Source organism: Amblyomma maculatum, chromosome 1 (genome assembly GCF_055883805.1).
Source record: "Amblyomma maculatum isolate TAMU_Amacu chromosome 1, ASM5588380v1, whole genome shotgun sequence".
In the NCBI taxonomy this organism is placed as follows: Eukaryota; Metazoa; Arthropoda; class Arachnida; order Ixodida; family Ixodidae; genus Amblyomma; species Amblyomma maculatum.
The window spans coordinates 396,191,289-396,215,619 of NC_139344.1; the positions used below are offsets into that span (position 1 = coordinate 396,191,289).

General features: G+C 46.8%; 1 long non-coding RNA gene across 1 annotated transcript in view; it reads right to left on the bottom strand.

Moving 5' to 3' along the window:
* Positions 1–24,328, bottom strand: part of LOC146208637 (uncharacterized) — a 27,004-nt gene extending 2,676 nt beyond the window's left edge. Inside the window, exons 1-2 of the long non-coding RNA XR_014700727.1 lie at positions 23,831–24,328; positions 5,558–5,852 (exon numbers count right to left, since the gene is read on the bottom strand). This is a non-coding gene — a long non-coding RNA (uncharacterized LOC146208637). The remainder of the gene's footprint in view (positions 1–5,557; positions 5,853–23,830) is intronic.
* Between the last annotated feature and the right edge of the window lie 3 nt (positions 24,329–24,331).

Sequence of the window (24,331 nt, forward strand, 5' to 3'; positions counted from 1 at the left end):
GTATTGGTCGTTCACATAGGAATAAGCAAGCGAAGAAGTGGAGAGAGGAGCAAGGCCGCTTGCTCATTGTTACTCTCAGAACTACTCTTGGTGTTCAATTATACACAATTGACCCCCTCCCCCCTTCCTTGAGCCTTCAAGAGGGTGCCTATCCCAATCTCCTGGACCAGAGATAGATTATATGGAGCAGTTTTGCGCACCACAAAGTTGCGCGGTGTATATTCAACGAAACCTACCACTTCTGCCCCATCGTATACAGATAAGATTCGTGTATCCCCGCCAAGGCACTCTCGCCTCCAGTGAGCAGTATATGAGCAGGTCATCGGCTCTCATTAAGAATCGGACAAGGTTAGCTGACGGTCGAGACCACTCAAGCGTTACTATACCAATGACTTCTAATACGAATGCAGTCAATTCTGCACGTCCGCGTTCTGAGGTAGCATGTAAACCACGAGCGACGGACTCGACGCAAACACGCAAACCACGCTATAGTTATTGCGAGCGGCACAAGTTTTCCGAGACTTCGTGCAAAGCAGCAGTCGCGAGTCGCATGTAAGCTGGTACATTGTCATGACGTCGAGTTCAGAGACCCCGCGACATTTCCCAGATTTATTTTGCATTTCTCCCTCGAATTTCACTCTCATCTGGCAGAGAGCTGTGGAAGGCGGGGGTCGGGGAGGGGGGGGGGGGGGGGGGGGGGGTCGGAGAGCGGCGTGGCACTGGCTGCAGCACTGCGAATGCATGGCGCCCGCCGACAAGCAACGAGCACGACGTGCTGTTTGCCGAAATGCCAAGGGTCCACCGCCACTACAGCCGCGCTTCGCCTTTGTTCGCTCGCAGCAAGCAGTGTGGCTCCGGGCGGCAGCCACAAGCCACATCGGTCTGCTATGGCTCGAGTAAAGGTATAGCAAAGGAGCACGGCCCCCCTTTTCTCTCTTCCACGGAGGGGCCAAGTACACATACACACACACGCATGGCCCGACGCTGGGCACAGCGGCGCCGTGGCCCCTTGGCAAATTTGCATCAGAAATGCCTCTGGCCAGGTGGAAAACAAAAGGCCGCTCCAAGCGGTCGCGCGTGACCACATGCGTTGGTGCGTGCGCGCGATGCTGAACGAACTGCGCGTGTCGGGGGGCGCCCATGCCCGCGTTGCTCTGCTTTGCTCTCTCTCTCTATCTCTCTCTGAAGCTATATACGAGTACTGTTGTAGCGCGACCGGCGGATGTCCATGGCAGCGACGACGCCGACGGCTGTCCCGAGCAGACCCCCCCCCCCCCCCCCCCCTCCACGCCCCTCAGCGCTCCTTCCTTCGGGAAGTGCGGATCAGCCTGTTGTGCAGCTATGAAAATGATGGTAACCTGTGGAAGCGGCAGCGACTACATGCCGTGGTTAGATGACGAACATTGCGTCACATGGTGTCATGTATAGCGCTGCTTCCGAGTTGATATACAAGCTATATAGGCACCAAATTCGTTCTTTTTGTCAATGGTCAAAATCATAACTTCATACCGGAGCTAGTGATACGTTTTGCTTTGGTCACAACAGAAAGCAGAGGCGGTGGCAATCAAGCACTGCTGTATACGTATAATGGTTTTGGCCCGAAGTGCTGGCCAGCAAAAGAAATCAAGTTGTCGATGGGCAACTCCAACGGAATGATATGACACTTTAATTAGAATTTTATTGCAGCGGGGAAAAATTTAAGAAAGTTAATTGTTATGGTATGCTGAGCCAGCGAGGGTTCGTGGAATTTCTATGGATGCCGCATATGTATACGTCGAAGCGCTATGCACATAGGGACATCATGTGTGGGGCCCCCACATCATCATCATCATCATCAGCCTGATTATACCCACTGCAGGGCGAAGGCCTCTCCCATATTTCTCCACTTAACCCGGTTCTGTGCTAGCTGCATCCACTTGACCCCTGCTAACTTCTTAATCTCATCCGCCCACCTAACTTTCTGCCGCCCTCTGCTACGCTTTCCTTCCCTTGGAATCCAGTTTGTTACCCTAAGCGACCATCGGTTATCCTCTCTTCGCACTACATGTCCTGCCCATGTCCATTTCTTCGTCTTAATTTCCACTAGAATGTCGGTAACTTGAGTTATTTCTCTGACCCACTCTGCACGCTCCCTATCTCTTAATGTTACCCCTACCATTTTTCGTTCCATAGCCCTCTGGGTTATCCTCAACTTAAGTAGAACTCTCTTGGTTACCCTCCACGTTTCAGCCCCATAGGTGAGTACAGGCAAGATGCAACTGTTGTATATTTTCCTCTTGAGCGATACCGGTAAGCTGCTAGTCATAATCTGCGAGTGCTTGCCAAATGCGCTCCATCCCAATCTTATTCTTCTTGTTATTTCCTTTCCATGGTCCGGATCTGCGGTTACTACCGGTCCTAAGTAGACATATTCGCCTACTACTTCCAGTATTTCGCTACCTAATGTAAACTGCCCCCCCAAGCTCGGCTTGTTTCGCATAAAAATGGAGTCCCACCTATAGACTCCGCTATCACCTGTCGCCTCATCACGTGGAAGTTTCCGTGAAGGCACGTGCCATCACGCGCTTTCCGCTAATACCATAAGACGCGTATGAGACTTCTCGCGGAGCGTTTGGAGTTATTGCTTCGCTGCCGACTCCTCGAGACGCGTTTCGAATCGAAAGAGGTCGCCTCCCGGGGGCACTCGGCCAAAAATCACGCGCGGTATCGGCCCCGAGGCGCTTTTCATTTGCGTTTCGGTTCCATATCAATTGTCGGCAGGCACGGCGAGTTGGAGCGCTCACGCCCAGATGGACGTCCTTGCGGCGGCGAGCCGCAGAAACGCGATGCCGAAACGTCGGACTTGTTTTCACGAATGTCTTCATGTGTGTGTCCGAGCGCACGCGCGAGACGGTGACAAAAGCGCGAAACGGTGCCAACAAGAAGACTCCTAAACGAAGAAATAAGCAATTATTTGCATGCGAAGTTGTCACCATGCAAAACAACAACTTTGATTTTTTCCACTTGCAGCCCGGTTTCATGTCTACTGCCGTTACAAGGCGGCGCCGTCATCGCCTTGCAAAGCCCCGGCATGGAGAAGCTGAATCGTTAAGTGTAACGCTGCATTATTGCTGCATTACCGACGGTTTCTTTTGCTGTTTATCTTTTCTTACTTGGCTTTCTAGAAATATTAATTGCGTCCATCCCTTGACTATACTGCCGCGGCGTTTATTCATATTTTTCAACTCACACGCACACACTAGTGCGTTGAATCTGAGTACCACTCACGTTCATTGCCCCAATATAAGTGGCCGCTTTGCGAAGGGCTCCGCTCTCCGTGCAATCGTGCGTGAGGCAGCGTGCGTGCTTTTAGAGAGCGCTCTATAGGGAGCATAGGCGAGCAGCAGCCGGGGGTGCCCCGCGTAAATCTATACAAGCTATAAGGCCGCGGACAGCCAGGCAGCCAGTCGAGGGACTGGACTTCGACATCGTTATATGCATTTTTGATGCTTGTATTCTCCTCATTATACGCGCCTTGTGCACCAAGACATCCCGTAGCACCCCCCTCTTCGCCTTGACTCCATGTCCGAAGCTTCGCCAAGCGCCGACGGTTGAACGCCTCGTTTCCCGGGGGCCGAGTTTGTTATAGCAAACACCCGTCCGTGGGGGGTTCGGGGTTCGTTCGCTGTGAAGCTACGCCGCCGCAACTCGACGGCGACCACGTGTTTCTGTAATTGGCTGATCGTGTTTCGGTCTCTGCAATCTCCTTTTCAGCGCGTGCATGGTCGTGAAGACGTTTGGGGCCGAACTTCCTATCCGGCCAAATGTGTGCGTCTGTGTGGCGGCTTAGTCCAAACCGTAGGCTCGAAAGAGGGGGTAACGCGGCGGGAATGGTGGGAAGAGGAGGTTTGCTCTGGCGTCTTCTTGTGTGTTTAGGCGGGACACAGCGTGTTCACAAGAGCACGCGCCGTTCGACCTAGCAGATAAATGAGCGAGAAATGCTCGGGTATATCTTTCCCCCTCTCTCACTCCGGCCCGTCTGCGGCCCCGGGGCAAGATCGTGAGTGCGCAACCGTACACGTGGTCGAAGCAGTGCGGAGGCATCAGCCTCGATTCGTATGAACCAGGGGTGCTTTCTGCGAATGGCCGGACCCTCTATTTTCTTCTTATAGGTTCTTCGACGTGCAATTGGTGAATCGGTGCCTCGGGGCTCTGTAAACTCACATCTCCTGGCTTGGATGTAACGTGCCTGACAGATGAAACCACCGCCATCACTCGCGTCGAATCATATGCAGCAGCTATCGAGAGCGGCTTGTTGAACTTATTAGTTGGAACCATCGTGGTTGGAACGGCTGGCCGAGAGCGGCTTGTTGAACTTATTAGTTGGAACCATCGTGGTTGGAACGGCTGGCCGAGCCAATTTTATCGTACCGCTGCCGACTGCAGTTAGGAAATGATTTGAGCTGTTTCGGCATACATGTACGGGTTGCGGCAGAAGACATTTCCGCATCGCAAGGATGACGGATAACTCTTCCGTACTCGCACTTCTGTTAGGTGTTTATACCTTTGAAGCGAGGAACTTGAACTGGAATTGCTGAAGGGGGCCTATTCATTTTATTTATTTATTTATTTATTTATTTATTTATTTATTTATTTATTTATTTATTTATTTATTTATTTATTTATTTATTTATTTTATTTATTTATTTATTTATTTATTTATTTATTTATTTATTTATTTATTTATTTATTTATTTATTTATTTATTTATTTATTTATTTATTTATTTATTTATTTATTTATTTATTTATTTATTTATTTATTTATTTATTTATATACCCTAAGGCCCTTTCAGGCATTACATAGGGGGGGGGGGAGGAGTCACATGAACAAAGTTGGTTATAACAGGCACATAAGTAACAATTGCACTTAAGGATCAGAGAGGAGAGAAGAAAAAAAAAGTCATTCAGGTCGCTATTTTTCCTTTTTTTTTTTTATACAGTAGTTATATGACCTAAGCAATTTTACATGCTCTACGGGTATATAATGTCTGGGGCATCGCATTGGATTGTGTTTATATTTCCGACGGTTTGGGGCTCCTTCCTAACAAGCCAACAGTGATGGTTGTATTTTTTGTGCAAATAGACTGCGCAGGTAGAAAGACAATGGCCGCACAACACGAGCACCAATGAGCGACTACTCCTTCGTCCCCGAAAAGCATACAGCGGAGATGCATTCCGGAATATATTAAATAATAATGGTACTATCGATCTAATCTTAATTACTGGGGGTGGCCATCACGCGGAGGCGGCAGAAGGGCAGGGCTCTCCATGCCACATATTTTGCCAGCCAGGAGCCAAGATAAACGGTTCAAATGAAAAAGGAGGACGATGGACAACAGCCTAAAGAGATCACATTGGAGGACGATGTTGTGTGGTCATTGCATTTGTTCTCTTTGGTATAGTTTTACAGTTCAACCTATCCACGGTAAATCTCACATAGCCCACTCATAGCGCACTCATTGGTCATGCAGTATAAGCGTTTCCTTAGCTATTAGGCGAGAGAGGGAGCCACTCACGGTGCGCGGCGGGCCTGTAGCCGTGGACGGCCCGTGCGGCGGGGTTTCCGTAGTAGGGCGAGGCTGCGGCCGACGGGTTGCCGTCCTGCAGCGAGTGGAAGAACATGTCCATGTCCTCCTGCGCCAGCACGGCCGGGTCCTGCCGGCCCTCGTAGCCGGGCCAGGGCCCGGCCTGCTCGTCCATGGCGTCCCGCGACGCGCGACACAGCGCCGGGCAACCGAGGCCGCTCACGCCGCCGTGGCCGCCGCTGGGGGGGCTGCCGCCTCCGCTGGCGTTGCTGCTGCCGCTGGCCGCCTGCGGACAGACACAGACCATGTTGCTACTACTACCCTATACTACGACTATGACTACTTCCACTACTATTTCTGCTGCTACTGCTACTGCTACTACTACTGCTACTACTACTACTACTACTACTACTACTACTACTACTACTACTACTACTACTACTATATCGGCACAGCGAAATATGCTGTACGATAAACTTTAAACTTAGTTATGAGTGTTTAGACAGAGTACAGCAGGATATTACTCTACCTTGTCAAATCTACTGCATTAAATTGGAAGAATCAGGCTTACAGGTCCGCGAAACAAAATTCGTCCTGGTTTGGGGATCTGGACTTTCCCCAAGATTCGAGGATTAGATCATGGTGGTGATCATCACGCAACATTTATTTCACAGCGTCCTGTTACAGGAACTGCAGGCGGGACACAAAACGTTTATTGTAGTGGCGAGTCTGGTGATAACCAGTAGAATCTGGCACCATGATTTATAAGCCCCGTGGCTTATACCCCTCTCCGCGTATAAAGATGGCAAGGAGAGGTCGGCGCCAGTGAGACGCCAGCCCCTTCCAAATGTACTTGTACTGATTGAAAAAAAAAAAAAAAAACAGTCAGTGAAACAAAGGGAAAATAGTTGTCGTCCTGTAAGATATAAATGGCTCTGACTGACTATCCTGCCCTCAAGGACCGGTGTAAGGGTGCTACGAGGAAGAGATAGGAAATGTGTAATTAATAAGGAAAAAAAAAAACGCGTGTTACGATGCATGGCAAATGCTTCAGGCGCAAATTGCTAAGCAGAAGAAAGGATGCGCTAATTGTCATGTACGTGTGCGAAAAGAGCTATCCCCATACCTGTGTGACTGCCGGCACTTGTAGCCAAAGAGTGCAATCTTAAGCCGAAAAAAAAAAAAACGATAAACGTATGATGAATTTATTTTTCAAAACCTGATTTAAAACGAAAAGATTAGTATTCTTGGATTTCAAGGCATAGCTGTTTAGTGCTAGTTGCATTTAATTAAAGCTGAAACATAACTATACGTCGGAAAACCATGCAGGTGAATGATGTGAACTTATAGTATATAATATTGACTAAGCACCGCAGTTTTGCTATTTGAGGTGTTTCTCCGCAATAGATTGTACGCCTCTGCAAAGCGGAAGGTACCACTCCTTCGAAGTCAGATAGCTAAGCTTTGTTCCCTGTAATCACCCCCTTCTGAGCATTCGGTCGTTTAAATAGGTTTACCAATTACATCTTAGACGCTGACCCAAAATCGTATATGAATGTAAAAAATAAAAATAAATAAAGACCTCCATGACTACTCGATATGAAGCTGCATTTTCATGGTTTCAGTCAGAATTCATACAACGCGAGGCGCGACACTCTCACTAAGCCCTGCGAAACAACCTCTTAACGTGTCAACCTAATTATTTGCAGAAAGCATCTAGTATTTGCTTTCTTGCATGCCCATTATCCCTTTTAACTTCCGCCAGGTTTTCTTTTTTTAATGATCATAGCAATTCATTCTACAAGCAAGCTGCAAGCAGTAAGATTTGGGCGTATCGATAAAGCTGGTCATCTTATCAAAACGTCGAGATAAATCTGAGGCGACTCTAGACCACGCACTAATGCCACAATTAGTAACAGAATAGAAGGCAGTAATTGAGTCTTCGATAGTTATATTCGTCGAAAAAGAAAGAAACGCAAGTTGCGTTCCGCAATAGGCATCGAAATATGCCCGCGGAGTCTTCACGAAGAGATAACAATCAAAATGCCCAAACCATTAAAGGTTACGACCAGCGTAAACGCAGCCACAAAAACAAGCAAGTCACGAAGATAAGGGCCTACATCCCTCGAACCTGCCATTTTCCGTTTGAATCCGTCACGCACACATCCAACACTGCGGATGCCTCTAGGAAGAAGACGTACGACAGGATATCGCATTAATGAAGAAACCAGCCAATCTTCAATATTTAGGGTTTTATATCGCATAAGACTATATCACATTATTTAGCCACAACTTGACCTTTCACATTGCTCGCATTTCTGCTCATTGAAGTTCTTTATTTATTGTTTAACACGTATGCTATGTACTAATCGGTGCACTGTTTTTATTTTATTCTTTTTTGTAGCCTCGATAATTGCTGGCGATACTTAGGTGCTTCAGTAATTTTCCTCGTCAGCCTATCCTAACCATAATTTCTGTTTGCTATATACCTTAATCTCAGTCTTATTTGTCACAGTGATGTTTCCAACCCTATTCCCACTTTTTTTTTTTTTTTTTTTTTGCTCAGCTGTTCCTTTCCATGCTGCTTTAACGTTTTACTTTATTGTTTTTCGTGCTCCCTCCACTTGTTCAACGCGGAAAGTTTATGTGTGCGTATGCATAATAACAGTGAAGGAATATTTTCGCATTAATCGTCATCAAGCAGGTTGCGCCTCGCGCTCGTGTGCGACCTTGGCTCCGGAGACATGCTGGGTTTATGCGTGCAAGTCATTAGAGCGAAATCATTAAGCGTCCCATTACATGAAATGGCGTATGTGTCCATGGGATGGCTAGAAAAATGCGTCATCAGCAGCTTCACAGCGAGAAAAAATAGATGACGTCATCAAGAAGCCGTACGACAGTGCAGAAGAGCGTGTTGTCGGGCTAGTTGGTTCTGCATACTATATAAGAGAAATGCGCAATAACTTAGACAGGACACAGGAAGAAACACATACAACAGTTCACGCTCGTGAACTGTTGTATGTGTTTCTTCCTGTGTCCTGTCTACGTTATTGCGCATTTCTCTTATATAGTATGACAGTGCGATGTATAAATGACAGTGCGATGTATAAATCCGTCCACGGCCGAGGCAATCGGCTTAACCGACAGTCCTATATACATGTCATTCCTATACATTTATTCGCTACTAGCCGACCTCGATATGGCACCATCTTTCCCGACATTCATGTCAAACTGTGACGCAACCGCTTGTCACGCAGCGTTCAGGTATAGTGTCAAGCGTTCTCGTTGCATATAGCATACTTATGGTCAAGCTGTAGGATATCTCGCGAGACGAATCGAAAAACGACACATGCACCTCCCATTACATGTTTCACAGATTTCGGCACATATAGGTCTTCTAAATGCAGTGTGAAGTAGTTTATATATATATATATATATATATATATATATATATATATATATATATATATATATATATATATATATATATATATATAGTTCAATACCACCAGAAACAAAATGGTTATGCGGTTAAACGTCCCAAACCGACTAAGTGGTTATTTTATTATATATGCAAAAGGAAGGCAAAGATGTTTGCCAGCCCCGTGGTATCAGCTATCTGATATCTGAAGCACCTGAACTGGGGCGGCGGAAATAAAGAGATAGCGAGGAAGGGGCAGAGGAAATCAGAGAGGTGAGCGATAGGGAGAAAGGACAGAGTATAGGTAAAAATAAAAAAGGCTTATTAGGAACGCCGTAGTGGAGGGCCCCGGAAATTTCGATCACCTGCCAAGGAGCCATCAGCGTGCGTTGGCATTCAGTGCACGTGTTGAATACCTCATTAAAAAAAAAAAAAATTTCTAGCGGGTCTGTAATGTTTTCACATCCATACACGTTAGCATGTATAAGCGCGCGTCTGACGAATTGTATTTCCGCTATACGTGCACTGCCCGGAATCACACTTTGGTGTGCTTGAAGAAGAGGCAGGAAAATAATCGTACACTCCTCGCCTGAACCGATTTTGCAATATGCACTGACAAGCGGCAGAGAGTATGAACCGAGCACCCAGGCGCTCAGTCGTATACAGCAGAGGACTAGAATAGATGAGACGGTGCAAGCTAAAATGCGGGGAAACAAAAAAAAAAAAAAAAAAAAAAAACATACATGAAGTACAGCAGTTCGTAATAGATCCGTAGTCATATTCGTCGCACTTTACATTCTATATTTAACAGATCTAAAACCATGTACACCATGCTGTTAGCGCTTGAGCTATGTTCGCGTACAATTGGAAACTGGCCGTGCTCATCGGGACGTGTACGCAGAGTACACAGGTCTTCCGTCATAATTGACCACGAATAATAATACACCCGATGACTGCCACAACTCTTCGTATGGTCATTCGCTGTAATAAGAGGCGTACAAATTCCCAAGCCACGCTGTTAGGGGACTTCGCTCCGCACTGCATGTCGTGGTGTTCGAAAGCAGCAAAATTATAGCGAGGGCTTATGAGGTGAACATAAGTGATGTATACTATGTCTACGGTACTATACGTGCCTGAGCCCCCATGCAGTGAACTCAGCTTGCCAGGCAGTGGTGAGAGCTTCCTGAAGACACGAAGCTGTTGCGATATACGTACTGTGTGTTTTACAGTAGTAGTGCTGGCGCCTATTTCGTTTTTCAGCTTTTTCAACCTCGTTTTAGCGTTTCACTTTAATTTCCCCTGCGGACAAGGATACCAAACACGAAATATTTATCACAAGCCTTAGGTAAAAATTAACAGCAGCGCCTGTTAGTTTGTTTATATTGTATATGGATATATGGATATATCGGTATTTCATACAAACTCACTACCACAGCACGTGGTATACCTTGCTGCGCGCATTCAGAACCGTTCATTTCAAGTTTATACTGAAACCAGCATGTACGATCCATATCTGATTCACACCTGTCCAAATACGGTGTATATAAATATATATATATATATATATATATATATATATATATATATATATATATATATATATATATATATATATATATATATATATGTTCGTGCGAGCTACTCTGGGCATTTCGACTTTAACTTCCCAAAGCGACATTAGCTAGGGACGTCGTATATTTCGTAAAATGTATGAAGAAGTATGGTCTGAAAGATACCTTCGGAATCTTCAGAACTCATAACACTCCAACTCCTACGTACAAAATTCGAAAACATTGATTTCTATTATGGGGGTTAGATGCATGCACACCTCTGGATTCGTAAAGTGATTTACATTCAAAATATCTTTCTCGGTTCACTTGGATTACCTGCTGGTCTTAATCGCTAAACCAAGTCAACCGGCACAAAACAGTGGTTATCAAGCCTGATCACGAGATACAGATTTATCACCTAACTTATCGGACGACTCTGAATTATGTTGAGTATACAGCCTGGAAAGATGTCCTAAGATCACTTGGCAAGCTAGTCAGCTGACGAGAGTCAGTTTTCGCAACTTTTTCCGAAGTACTGAAAATATATGCGCGTACTATGCAACAATAACTTTAATATATTAAAATTTTAAGTAATTTGTGCGCTGGCTGAAGCTTTTGATTGTGACGAATTGCAGGACATTAGTTGGCTAATTGTGCATGAATTTGCCACTTCATTTCCTATGTCGCTTGCACTTAGCTTTCTATATTTTTTGAAGAATATCTTTGACTGTATCGAGCAAATAGCACTTGACGGAAATGGCGAAAAGACGGAAAGTATTAAATATAAGTATACGCAGGTAACAGAGAGAGAGAGTAAACGTTATATAATGCAAAAAAAATAATAATGTAAAGATCCCGTGGTTGGGTCCTCAAGAAGATTAGCCACGAAAGGAGGCGTACATTCGCTGATTACGTGTGATGGTGTGATCAGCTTCCATGACACATTTGCATCCGTTGGCTGGCGGCTTGAGTACTGACCGATGGCTGGCTCAAGTTGCGACTGGCAGTTGCGTGGTATCTCTCAAGCAGAGTCGAACGCAGTTAACCTTGCACTCGCGAGACTATTTGTGGTCGCGCAATCTTTGCCCCAGAAACCGCCGCCTCATCGACTGTGACAACAAACCCTGGGAAACGCGCCAGCAGGCTCTGTTCCATGATACTGTCGCATCAAACTGCAGGACCTTTCGATAAGTTATTTTCATTAATGAACTTATGCCGCGCACGGTCGATGATGGGACTGTAAGCGTGTGATCACGGACGCCACGGCACTTGTCAAACAGTTTTCGGTCTTAAGTTTAATATGTCAATCACGTTAGTTCTCGCTTCTCTTTGAATCTGTACGTGAAGACTGAAGACACGAGAGGATGGCTATGAGCGACGCTGACATTTCATTTTGTCGTACAACACTTGTGTTCTGCCGGTGCATCACCGTTCGCCTCATATTAGCACCATGCATAGTGGGAAATAAAAGCCCCGAATAAAGACCATTCCCAAGGGCCTTCTATTTCTTTTTTTCTACAGCCATGATTTTCGAACAAATGGGAGTTGATCATGACAGCATATGCGTATTGCATGCTCTTTCTCTCTGTATCTCTCGTTCTGTACTCCTTCCTCTCTCCTTTATCAAGAGTTGGTACGAAACCAGCGGCGTCAAAAGTGAGTTGTTCAATCTATAGGCCGCCGTCCGTTAAAAAGTGTTGGAAAGTCGAGATGCTTCATATAGTAGAACACGTGTATACACGTATACGGTATATATTCAGAAGGCGCACGTACACTGCGCGAGCGGAACAGGATTAAACGCACCGCTCTCAGCCACGTGCATGGAGAATTCTGCGAGGGAAAAAGAACACGACATGCGGCGCGGACGATGTGCGAGACGTCGGCTCGGATAAATCACCGCGCGTCGTCGCGGTGCGGAAGCTTTCGCCACGACTTCAGCGAGTAAGTGGCCGCGGATCACGCGACCCCTCCTCCTGGCATATCCATGTCAAGAGGCTGCATTTCGGGTACGCTTGTTGTATGCATAAGCAATCCTCGCCGACGTGTGTAATACGTACACGCGACTCCTCGTTTTGTACAAAGGGCCCGTGGAGAAAGCACCGCCTGATGACTCGTGTGAAGTCAACCGGACGCTTGCACGACCTTGCGTGGTTGAAGGAGCGCGGATAGGTAATATGTGTCGCCATTCAATGGGACACGCAACGTCTTCATGTCCACGAACGTCCACCGCAAAAAGGTTTATGGAACGCTCACTATAAGCGAAAACTTAATTTAATCGCCGTTTCTGTGGCGCAGTCGACGCGGCATGCCCAGCCATATTCCCGGTGCGAAACTTACTCTCACAGATATCTTAAAAGATCAGGCCTGTGATGAAGGCAAATTAGATAATTTAATCAAATTTGCTGTGATGGTTGGTGTACACAGTCCGGTGCTTGTTTTGCATTGTTTTGGATGTTGAGCTTATTTTACACAAGTCAGGGTGCGGTAGGGAACGTATCGTGGTCAATATGAATCAACATTCTTTTTATATAGATGTTTCGACACTCACCGGCGACCTGAATTCGTAGCTGAGACGTTGGATCGTGATCAAGCGTACGAGTATAAAATGACGTGTACCTTACGTTGAGGCAATGGCGCGACAGTTTTGCACAGTTTTGAGCATACAAATTCTGGTGACGTATGGCATTTATTGGCCTAATTACGCACTATTATTTTTATACAGCAAGCAGAAATTTAGGACTAAACTTCGCCAACAAGGAAAAGAGTGAGACAGTAAAACTTGAAGGAACACTTAACGCAACTTAAGAACGGAGTACGACAGCGTTATAATTCACATTTCTTGCTATAAAAAAAAAATATGGATTATTACACTCTGATGTTCGTGTCATTTGTTAGCGCATATTTCTTTACAGCGAAGGTGCTTTTTCTTTCTCAGGTGCCCTTTCTACTGCTGTTTGGCTGAGGTTGCAATCCTATGAATGGATTGAAAACCCTGCAGGAACCCGTCATGCATCACCTGACAAGTCGGCTTAGAAATTCCCCAATAGGTAGAGGAATCGATGAGATGAAGCACACATAAACTGGCTGAAAGCTGATTGGTCGGCGGTATACGTGACATCAGGAGAACACGTGATCGCTCTCAACCAATCAGGGAATTTCGTGACACACGACGGCCCCGGCCTTTTCTCAGAATATGTATTTCGATGCTATCGCATTAATAACGAATAGGCAGGGAGTTTAACTAAGCAACGCTCTGCTTGTTATCCTCCATGAGGTAAAGAACAAAATATACGAGCAGAGCTTATATGCCATGCATGATCAGAGTAAGGCGTGCTCTACGATCGAATTGCCTTTAATCTTTTCAAGTACCGTCTGCAGTACCATGCATCTAAACTATACACAGAGTTAGCGCGCTGTTTCAAGGTTCCTTGCCAAAGGGGAGCGCACTACCCAACAGACTTTATGAAGAACCAAAAAAAAAAAAAAAAATAGCTGAACCTAGAAACAGAAAACAACTACGGAGAGCTCTTCTTTTTTATTTTTTCTCCCTCCACTTACAACACGAGTATGTTCGCATGTGTATATTCGAACGCTCATTTCAGCAAGATAGCACGGAAATTGTGGTGCATTGCGATTAGAACTGCATGGCTTTAAAAAATTGAGAACACGTGCTTCACCGAGAGTTATCGCTTGCCAATATTGGAAAAAAAAAAATATGAACCTACTCGCGAAATCACGTTTCCTTCGGATCGGAGCAATCCACCAATCGAGGACTCCTCCACAGCGCGCGTGCACACAAGATAGGCGGTTAAGAGGTAGCAACAACTCGCACGCGTGCGAATGCATGCAACACACATACTGGCAGCATTTTTCCGTAATTGGGTATCGAACTTATCAGCAGGACCACGCACACTCCTTGAATGAGCCACAGCTGCCAGTTCGCTTTTTCCTCTTCTATGTTCGTATTCGTTCGTATGTATATGTATGCATTCAACAGTGCGAGGGCATGCATTTTTCCTTTGCCGACACCCCACCCCACTTCTCCTTTTCCCGAAAGAAACAGGCGTGCTGGTACGTCGCTGTGGTGGTGGTAAAGCTAAACGGGCGTTGAGCAGAGGGGGTGATTGGTGTGTGGGGTCTGTCCACGCTCGCACACTCGGCGGCGGTGCTGCATGGTGTTGTGCGAGCCTGACCGGCGCTCGCAGTGTAATAGCTCTCTCGCAACTACTCGCCTTCGACCCACACACGCGCTTGCGGGTGGGTGCGCGCGCGAGCACCGCGGCAAATGATCGCCACCACCGCCACCATTGATGTGTACACACTACGCCACACCGGCACCACCACCACCGCCTTTCGAGAAAATTGCGCTCCAGATTTCGAATGGCTTTTTACATGGGTCGTGTGCGCGGAGCAAAAGCAAATAGAAGGACGTTGGAGGCATGTGTTTTTCGTGATGTTTCTTTTTTTTTTTCTTCCTTCCTATACCTGCCGGACACCAGCGATTAGAGACCGTTTTGATCGGGTCGGCGCGAGCCGCTGCTGCAGGGGGTGTAATATGAGTTTTGATCACTCCAAAGGAGTGGCCCGATTGAGGCATGGAACGCATAAAGCGGCGCATGCTTGTGCACTCGCGTTCACGTACGCTCGCTTTGCAAGCAGAAAGCTTGCACTGAATGGCACTGAAAAGCAATTATTGCAAAGCTGGTGCAAGGCGGTGCACACCCACAAGGAGAGAGACAGTTGGGTGTGATATCAGAGTAGGCAAGAGAGCAGAGAAAGCAAAAGGATGGTGCTGCATTGCAGGTGTGCAAACGAGCCGAGCATCGAGTGCTTCCCCTCAGTGCAGGTGGACGCTGAAAAAACTACGTGCATGAAAGTGAAGGTATCAGGATTATCTCCTTTATAATACAGAAGTGTAGACTGGAGGATGCGGTTTACATGAATAATGTCTTCTATACCTTGATTGCTTCTGGCTAGGATTGCAGCGGAATTAAAATTACAAGCTTTTATGCACCATGCACACTTGATGAACAGTACTGCAGCGTCACGCATTTTTACTGAAACCCGAAATATTTTGCAGTGAACGCGATGGTCATCTTTGTAAAATCGTAGCTTTCCTGGACTTTATGCTATAGCGCCATCTGTTGGCAACTTAGTAGCGAACACCGCGCACTTGAGAGGCAATATCTTAAACATGTAATTCTAAGAAAACTGATAATTCCATACGGATTTTTTTTCTACTTGGTGATTATTGCGGCCGATTCTTCATCCTCGCCACAAAGCGCATGGCTTGTGAAGTAAGTGATTCCTGCGCCCACACACAGGCGAGCACAGAAAATTAATATACCGATTGTTCGAAATTCCCGCGATGGTTTGCGGTATTAGCCACAGCGGAACGTGGTGTTTACCGCGCAAATTAAAGCGTTCTTCCAAGTTCGGTTGAAGTACGCGTGACCAGGTGCCTCAGTAAGCAGCATATGTCTTAAAATGTATAAAGCCTCCTGAAATATTACCGACCAAGAAATTTTAAACGTGGTTTATCGTAGTGACAAGTTACTGCTTGCATAATTATTGATGATCGTAATGATCCTGCTAGCATTCATATGTACCTATATAAGCTTCACATGGGACGGGACACTCAGTGCACGATTATGATTTGGGCGAGAGAATATGTGTGCTATTTCTTATGTGATACTTTCTGCAAAGGGCTCCGGTTGCTTACCTCTAATTCGCAATCAGCTCACGGTCGGCCACGGCTTGTTTATCATCACGTGCTTCAGCGATCATGTGTAGTCATGCACCTCGCTGCAGAGCCATAACTGTGGCTTTGCACTGTGGTGTCGAAGGTGGAGCGTTGAATGCAGTGTTTATTTACGACTTATCAGCCGCGAGTGGTAGATACGAAAATTAAGAAGAGAAACTGCACTCAAAATGTGGGAAGCATGGGGCCTCCTTCAACCAGTGTAGAGCATGCACCACCACCCATGTATAGTAATGAGGAGCTCGTATCCACGTGAGTCCTCGAAAAAAAGGCGCAAATGACTTAACATTCGCGGACCGGGCCAGGTAACTATAATATAGAGCTGCAGTTCGCACATTTCCTTACATCGGCTCAAGCGTGAAGGGAAGCGTGGTCTTCAACTGTTATTTCGCTTTTGAGAGCTCGTTCTTTGCATACGAAGAGGAAAACATTCCCCTTTTGACTCGTGGGTGAGGAGAGAAAGGGTTAGCATCGGCCGAAGTGGCTAATTGTGGATCTCAAATTAGATTTACTGAGCCGTGACATAGCAACACCTGCGTCTGCGCACCGGGGAGCGCTCTCGACTGTATTCCGCGGTCGCGCGTTGTTTGTGCCTGCACTTCTCCTGCAGTAAAAATTAATGCAGCGCTTGCAGGTGCGTATATAGTTCTCACTTTGACGGGCCGATTAACGAGGAACGAATACGAGCCTTTTTGTTTGAATGCTCAGAGGATCAACTTTGCTATGGTTAGAAAGCTTTACATGCGTGGCGGGCCTATTCAAAACGTTTCTCTCTCTCTTCTCTATGTATGCCCTGCTATCTATTGTGACGCTATTTCATTCCCTTTCCATAACTATATTCCTATAGTAGTGGGCAGCTTTCATAGGCCCCTGAAGGGTGATACGGTGATTAGTGACGATGCTGGCACAGTGAAGCACAGTATGGTAAAACGGGTGTGGGAGAACTTTACGCCCGTGACCCGTCATTTAGGATGTTGATGGTGCGACTGCCAGTGGCACTCCAATTGGGCGGCTCAATTCACGACATATATATGATGAACGAAAACAGCGCGGAAGCAGGCAGGAACAAGGAACAAATATCAAGCTCCTATGTGGCGGCGGTACACGAGTAAAGGTGTCCGGGTGTCCCAGCTATAACTTGAACCAAGGGTTAGAAAAAAAAAAACTAGGTAGGTCAGTGAAACCAGTTGCGTACAACTGCCAGCCTTCTTGCGCACTGCAGGTTTTTTTTTTTTTTGCAATTACTTAATTGGCTAATTATGTTTTCTAATTGATTAATATCGACTTTAGACCAAAATGTGAATGGGAAAGTCGAAGAGCGACTTCCGAAACCCCCATTCCAGTAATTGCGATAACGAAAGAATCACGTATATCTTTTTTCTCCAGGCTCAGAAGAAAGCCCGCGAAATACAAATAAAGCCACGTGACTAGCCCATTCGCGCGCTACGATTGTGGTGCTCTCAGTCGTGGTTTGAGTGAGCAAAATCAGCTGCGGCCGTGTCTCTTCGGCCCCGTTAAAGCGGCAGGCCGATATGCCCGCGATGGCTTCTTCGCCCGCGTAGACAGCCAGCCCACGTAACGGTGCAAGTAGCAGCGAGCGCGGCGAGCTCGAGCTAGCTCGCTCCAACCATCGCCAACATTTCAACCCGCCGCTGCAACGGGACCCTCGGGTCACGGCCGCAGCTGATTTCGTTCGCTCAAACCACGACTGAGAGCACCACAATCGTGGCGCTCAAATGCGGTAGTCACGTGGTATTTGTATTTCGCGGGCTTATTTTTGAGCATGGAAAAAAAGACACACGTGAGACTTTCTTTATCGCAATTAATGGAATAGGGGTATCTGAAGGTGCTCTACAACTTTCCAATTCACATTTTGGTCTAAGGAGTGCAGCATTTGACGCCTGTGGTTTTTCGCGCATTTCTTCGAGCGCAGCCAGCATTACTTGTTCTTTTAGCGAGAGAAAAAGGGCGATATGATAAATATCTCGCGCGCATTAAGCCATGAACTTAATACAGACCTCTTTGGGCGCTGCTGGCCTATACAGTTCTTAACCACACACAGTCACCCATATGCACGATTTTTTTAGCGGGGTTGAATGGCTTCGCGGCTTTCGTTTGTTATTTTTTAATTGCATGAGCTTTTTACTTTATTTTTGCACTTGTTTTGTTTTCAGCTCTGCTTAAAGAGAGGTGTATTTCTTTAACGCATACAAATCTCTAAACGAAATCGGCACCTTTATAAACATGTACATGCTAAGAATGACAGAGTGAAAACGTTTCAGCAGAGTCCGTTCAGTTCTGCCAATAGCGCTCACGGAGAAAGGCAAACCGACCATTGATCTCTTTCATGTAGACTTGATTGTTCTAAATTTCAAAACGAAGCCATGGAGCTAATTCAGTTGCACTGTGATTTGCAGTGGTGACGTCTTATGGGATTGAAGCACCGGTCAGAAATGCGATCAGGGAACGGACAGTTGTTGACTGGGGAGAGAGGGGGGGGGCGGGGGAAGGTGCCCACTTTAGAGAAATGTTGGTGGGTGACACATCCCTGTCCCCCCCCCCCCCCCCCCCCCCCCCCGTTCCGGATTCCCTCCCATACGTCAGCCGTCTTGCAGAATCTCAGATTTTTCTCAGTCTACCTTTCTTTATAGCATTTATGCGCGGAAAACGTCGGTACTTCAGTATGGCTTGCCACGGTTCGGTACTAAAATATTTCCCTTGGAGCGTTGACGCTCTCCATGTGGAATATTTTGAAGGAAAAAAATGCGCTGCAGCAGAGGAGAAAAACCTATGAGTTGCGTTCTTGTCGCTACACTATGATCACATAAATATTCCGGCAATGCGAGGATAACTCAGTTGTGCGCTGTCAATCATTTTCCTCTAAAAGAAAGTTACCTAGCAATATTTAGAACAGTGCAACGTACATTAAGGCAAAAAGCGATGAAATGACGACTAAGCTGCAGTGCAAAGTGCGAATACACGTTCCTGTAAACAATGCTGCAATGGCGCCTATGTATGAATGCAATATACACCGTTCACGATAAGTTTTCTAAACCACTTCCAAGACGGATTCAAGCGGCGGACCTCCAACTGATTGGTGTCGTGACGTCTGAGGTTCGCCGGTCAGCGACGAACATGGACACGACAGGAGAGAATAGCATACCACAGCGCGGACTCGCAATCGCTCCACGCGGAGGGTCTCGAACGGACGCGCTGTTATCAGGCCGCAGGGATGGATTTACAGGTCGCTCTTGGAAGGGACGCTTTAGAGGGGGGGATGAAATGGTTACCTGAAGCATGCATTTGGCACGTGTTGTTATAGTCGTAATAATAGGCTTCCATGCCACTTTTCTATGTAAACATTTTCATATGAAGGGGGGGCCAGGAGGCGAGACCCCGTCCACCATACTTCGCTTCTTACCCCCCCCCCCCCCCTTTCACGCCCCCCCAAAAAAAGAATCCGCTCTGAAAGGCCATTACGTATAAGTGGCGGACGAAGACACCGCATGAGAACGATAAGATGGCTTTAGATTAGACCTTAATACGATCGCGAAATAAAAAGAAAGTCTGTCGCACGCTACAAACGAGCCCCTGCGATCATTTTATCAATTTATGTTACAGTTAGGTAACAGGCGCATCAATTCGCGTAATACAATTAACATCGTGCCGAAATAGTCGGTATAGAGAACAGTGTGACGCTCATTCATTTGCGCTTCGTGGCCGCACCAGTGCTTCTTGTTTCTCCCTGCGTTTTAGTGCGATAATATATAATGTGGTATTCAATGCTTTGGTGCCAGGAGTACGGCTGGGGGAATTATCCTAGCCAAATAAACAAAAAGAAAGTATCGGCTGTGAAGGGTTCAAACAGCGAAAAGTACATTATGCTCTTCTTGGCCGCATCGCGAGTCGCCGCTCGCGAACCGAACAACTGAAATCGGAGACGTACATTCCGATTCTTTCACGAGGGTAAGCCGCAATTTGGTCCGTGTTGTGAATTCACCTTCAGAGAAGTCATATGCCACAAGTAAATTGAGTTATTGGAAATCATCGAGCTGCAAAAAATTAAGAAAAAAGTCGTATTTGGGATAATTCTAATCGCGACGCAATGTTCCGCTGTCAAAGCATTTTTTTTTTAACTTTTCCTGACTGCGAATTCGTAGTAACACCAAAAAAGGTAACATCAGAATTTTCTATTGTGCTGTGTTGTCGTATACATATAGCAACATCAGAATTTTCTGTTGTGCACTCTATTGTATATTGCTTGTAGTTGCAACAGAATAATTTTCTGTCGGGCATGTTGCCTGTCGCTTGTCGTAACGATAGAACTACAGAAAAAATATTGCAGTTTTAACGTACGTACTGGCACAGGTATGGAGATTTTTTTTTGTTCAGTGGTAACTTTCTTTTTTTTTTTTTTTGCGGTGTCTAAAGCGATGCTCGAGGTGGTCGGCAAAATATGAATGAAGCGAGCGTGTCGAATCTTTGCAAAGACTTGTTTTGTTTCAAGACTATACACATTCTGCACTGAGGTGTATACATAACGGTTCGTTCATTTTGACAACCCGAAACTTCCGACAGGCAATATGCCACCACAATAGCCGCATACATCAGCGAAAACTGTTGGTGGGGGCGCACCATCTTCCACAACACACGCTCGCTGCTATCGCGCCAGCACCACGCACGTTCATAACCCGGCGATGAAGAGGTAATCGTTCCAGCTGATTAATGGTCGCCCGGCGGCGGCGACTGCTCGTGCGTTGCTCTATGGGAATCAGGCGCCCGGCCATGCACGTTGGGTAGCCACGGCGAGGCTTATGCGCCAACAGATACCGCACGTCCAACTCCTCTCTCTCCTCGCATGCGTGCGTCTCTAACCCGCCGCCCGAGAGATAAAGACGCTGGCTCGTGTGGCCCAACGTTGAGGCCACGTCGTGTGCGGCCGAGAACAGTACGCGTATGTGGCATAGTCGCTCCGGATCCAAGAAAAGGAGGAGGGGGGGTCTTATTATGTTGGTCTTTGTAATCCAGAAGAACGTGTAGGCAATTGAACACGAAGACTGCAAGCTGGCCTTTGCATTAGGTGACGTAATCCAAAACTGTAGAGACTTGAAGAAAAACAGTGTGTGAAAGACAGAACATTGTAAGAGACTATAGCCCTGCAGTGTTGCGTGTTTCTCACCGTGTACCGTCTCTTCGGCACTGTATCTCTTCGCTACACTTGCATATACAACACCAAATGGCCCTATAGTGATTAGGTGTAGGTAATAGAGCGAAAGAACAGGCTAAGCAAGCATGGAAGAAGTTGAAGCCAAGGCAAACTAAAACTTATAAATACATTGGCGAAAACCAAATGTTAGAAATTCGCGCCAGCTCTGTAACTCGTGTGTCTTTCTCTTTGTTTTTCATATTTTTGCCAACACCTGCATGAGGCGCTGCACAAGAACGCGCCGATTGAAGTTAATCGAGAAGGAGGATAGATTTATCTCTGCAGACCAAAGCGTCCAACAGGTGCACGTAATCGAAGGTGGGATAAGTACGAGAGTGACGGTCGAATGCAACCTTGGTCTTGCTTCGTTCAAAACTGCTGCGAAGGCTTCGCTGGATGGATCGACGACGGATCCATGCTAGCTGTTCGGTAGCGCATACCAAATATCTTAAAACGACTTCAAGGTATAACAGTGCAACGCATACAAAAGGCATCATAGCCAATGACTTTACCGCTTCTGGCTACTTCTTAAATTCTTTTTTTTTTTCTTCACCGCTGTCCGCTCGCATTGGGAAATTCCTAATTCACCTTCGACATGCAGATTTCATACAGAAATAAGCGGGTTGAAAGAATTCGGAATGGGGCTTGTTGCCCCCATTACTTTACTGAGTGATTTCAGCATCAGGCATTCAGACAACACTTAATCCCGGTGTGCATTAAACTTGTTCTCGCTTGTAAGATCTCTTCGCAACGTTCCCGACTGGTACACGTCACCGACGCAGTCGCTACATCCCTTGGTGCCGGCCGTTAGCGCCAACAGGCGTTGCTGGCTTTGTTGCGAGTTTTCTTCCTGGATGTATATAGTATACGATCCCACGGTAGAGTGTCCGTGTGTATACAAGCACCGACGTGACAGAGACGAGGAAGGGAGGGTTCTCTTAATTGTCAGCTCTAGCTCGGCGCGATCGTAATCGCCACCTTCCGTCGTCCTGTGCCAAAAGAACGTGCCGGAAGCCAGCGCTGTGGCTGCTGACATTAGCATGCTCTTTGGATACCTCTCTTCGCGGCTTCTTTCGACGTTGCTGCAATCTCGAGTGCATCGCGTTGCGCTGGCAAGCTTACGTAATATAAACTTTAGAGGTTGGTCCATTCAGAGAAAGCTGCGAGCGAGTCTACGTATATACTGCTGCACCTATAAGAATTCGGTACGACATGTGACGTTCGTACGTCATCGCCGAAGAAAACGACCGCCAGGAATGTTGTTTGTAAGGTGACGGTAATTGGGCGTTCCTCCCATCTCCTGAAGGGAAGCCACCGAGCAGGGTGAGGAGGAATTTTTGTAAGCAAATAGGTACTTGAAAGAGAGTTTGCACTGAAATAAGCAGAGATGTGGATGACAGCAAAATTCCGTGTAGTTTGGGAGAATTTGAAGCGCATCCACTGAAGAGAGAAGGTATGCGCTGTTGTTTTATATTGTTGTTCGGATAGACGTTAGAGCATAAACTATATCTTTATCGAAATGCTGGTGGATGCTAAAATCACCCCCCCCCCCCCCCCCTCCTCTAAATCTGTCCAGGCTTACAAACACATTCATCCCACATACAGCTCAAGTACAACATGGATGTTTTTTTTTGTGAATTTATTTTAAAAGGCATTTACAGCGCATTGTTCCGTCTCTATGCATGGTTGCTTAGTGTGAACGAAGAAAAAGGCAACCGTTCCATGCTGTAGCAATGCTATCCTGTAAGTCGACTGTGTAAGAGAGCACCATTTCATCTATTTATAGCATACGGTTTGGTAATCAAACCGCGCTAACGTAGAATATAGCCCTATTGCAATCGGTTCGAAAGTTGCTACCAAAACCGTACAGCGGTGCCGGAAATGACTGGTTAGAAGAACGGGAAAAAACGTCTGTAACGTATGCAATTTGTATTTGGGTGTGTTCGTCTTTCCGTGCCGCAAAACGGCAAGGCTAGTTGCGCAAATGTTGTGACAAATTGCAGGTGCTTAGTACGCGGTGGTGGGGATGTGTTGTTTCCTTTCTGCCCCATATTTCACGATGAAACAATCACGAGATCACCGGGCTATTTTTGAAGCGTCTATAGAGTATCAAGGAAGACTGATTAGATTCCACGTTCACACTGTTCAACCGAAAAGACCGCGGAAAGAATATGCACCAAACTCCAGCACGTGCAGTGAATATACTACGCCTTCACACCACTGCAGCTCACGACTACAGCTGCCACGTGCTAGGCAACCTAGCCAGAGCCCTCATCATGTACGCGACGGCTGACAAAGCCGAGCACGTGGGCGGAGGTGCTCTCACCTGAGACTTGAGGGCGCAGCCGAGGTTATCCTCATAGTAGCCGTGGTGCGGTGCCAGCCATGCCGGCAGGCAGGAGCGACCAGCGGCGAGCGACGACGAGCGTGCGCTCCCGCCGCCCACCACGGAGCACGCCGTGCTCGCACCGTCCGCGCACCTTGACGCACACACAGGCCTCCCCTACTCACTGCCACCAGGTAGCAGCGCAGCGACCACGCACTACCGCCACGGGAACGACGACAGAGGCAACGCGACAACAGAGCACGGACGGTCGACGAGCGGAAAAACCGCGGAACAGCAACAGTCGGATGCGTCTTTCTCGTTGAAAGTGCTCTCCTTCTTGGAATGTGCGCAGAGCTGAGCACGGAGGTCAAAAAGGAACAACGCTCTTCGGCGTCGCGGTCACACGCTCGTCTTCCCGCACTGCAAGGCACACCAGCAAAATGCGCACGCACCGTCTCACGCGCACTGTTCCAACCCGCGATAGCAAGCGCTCCGAACAGC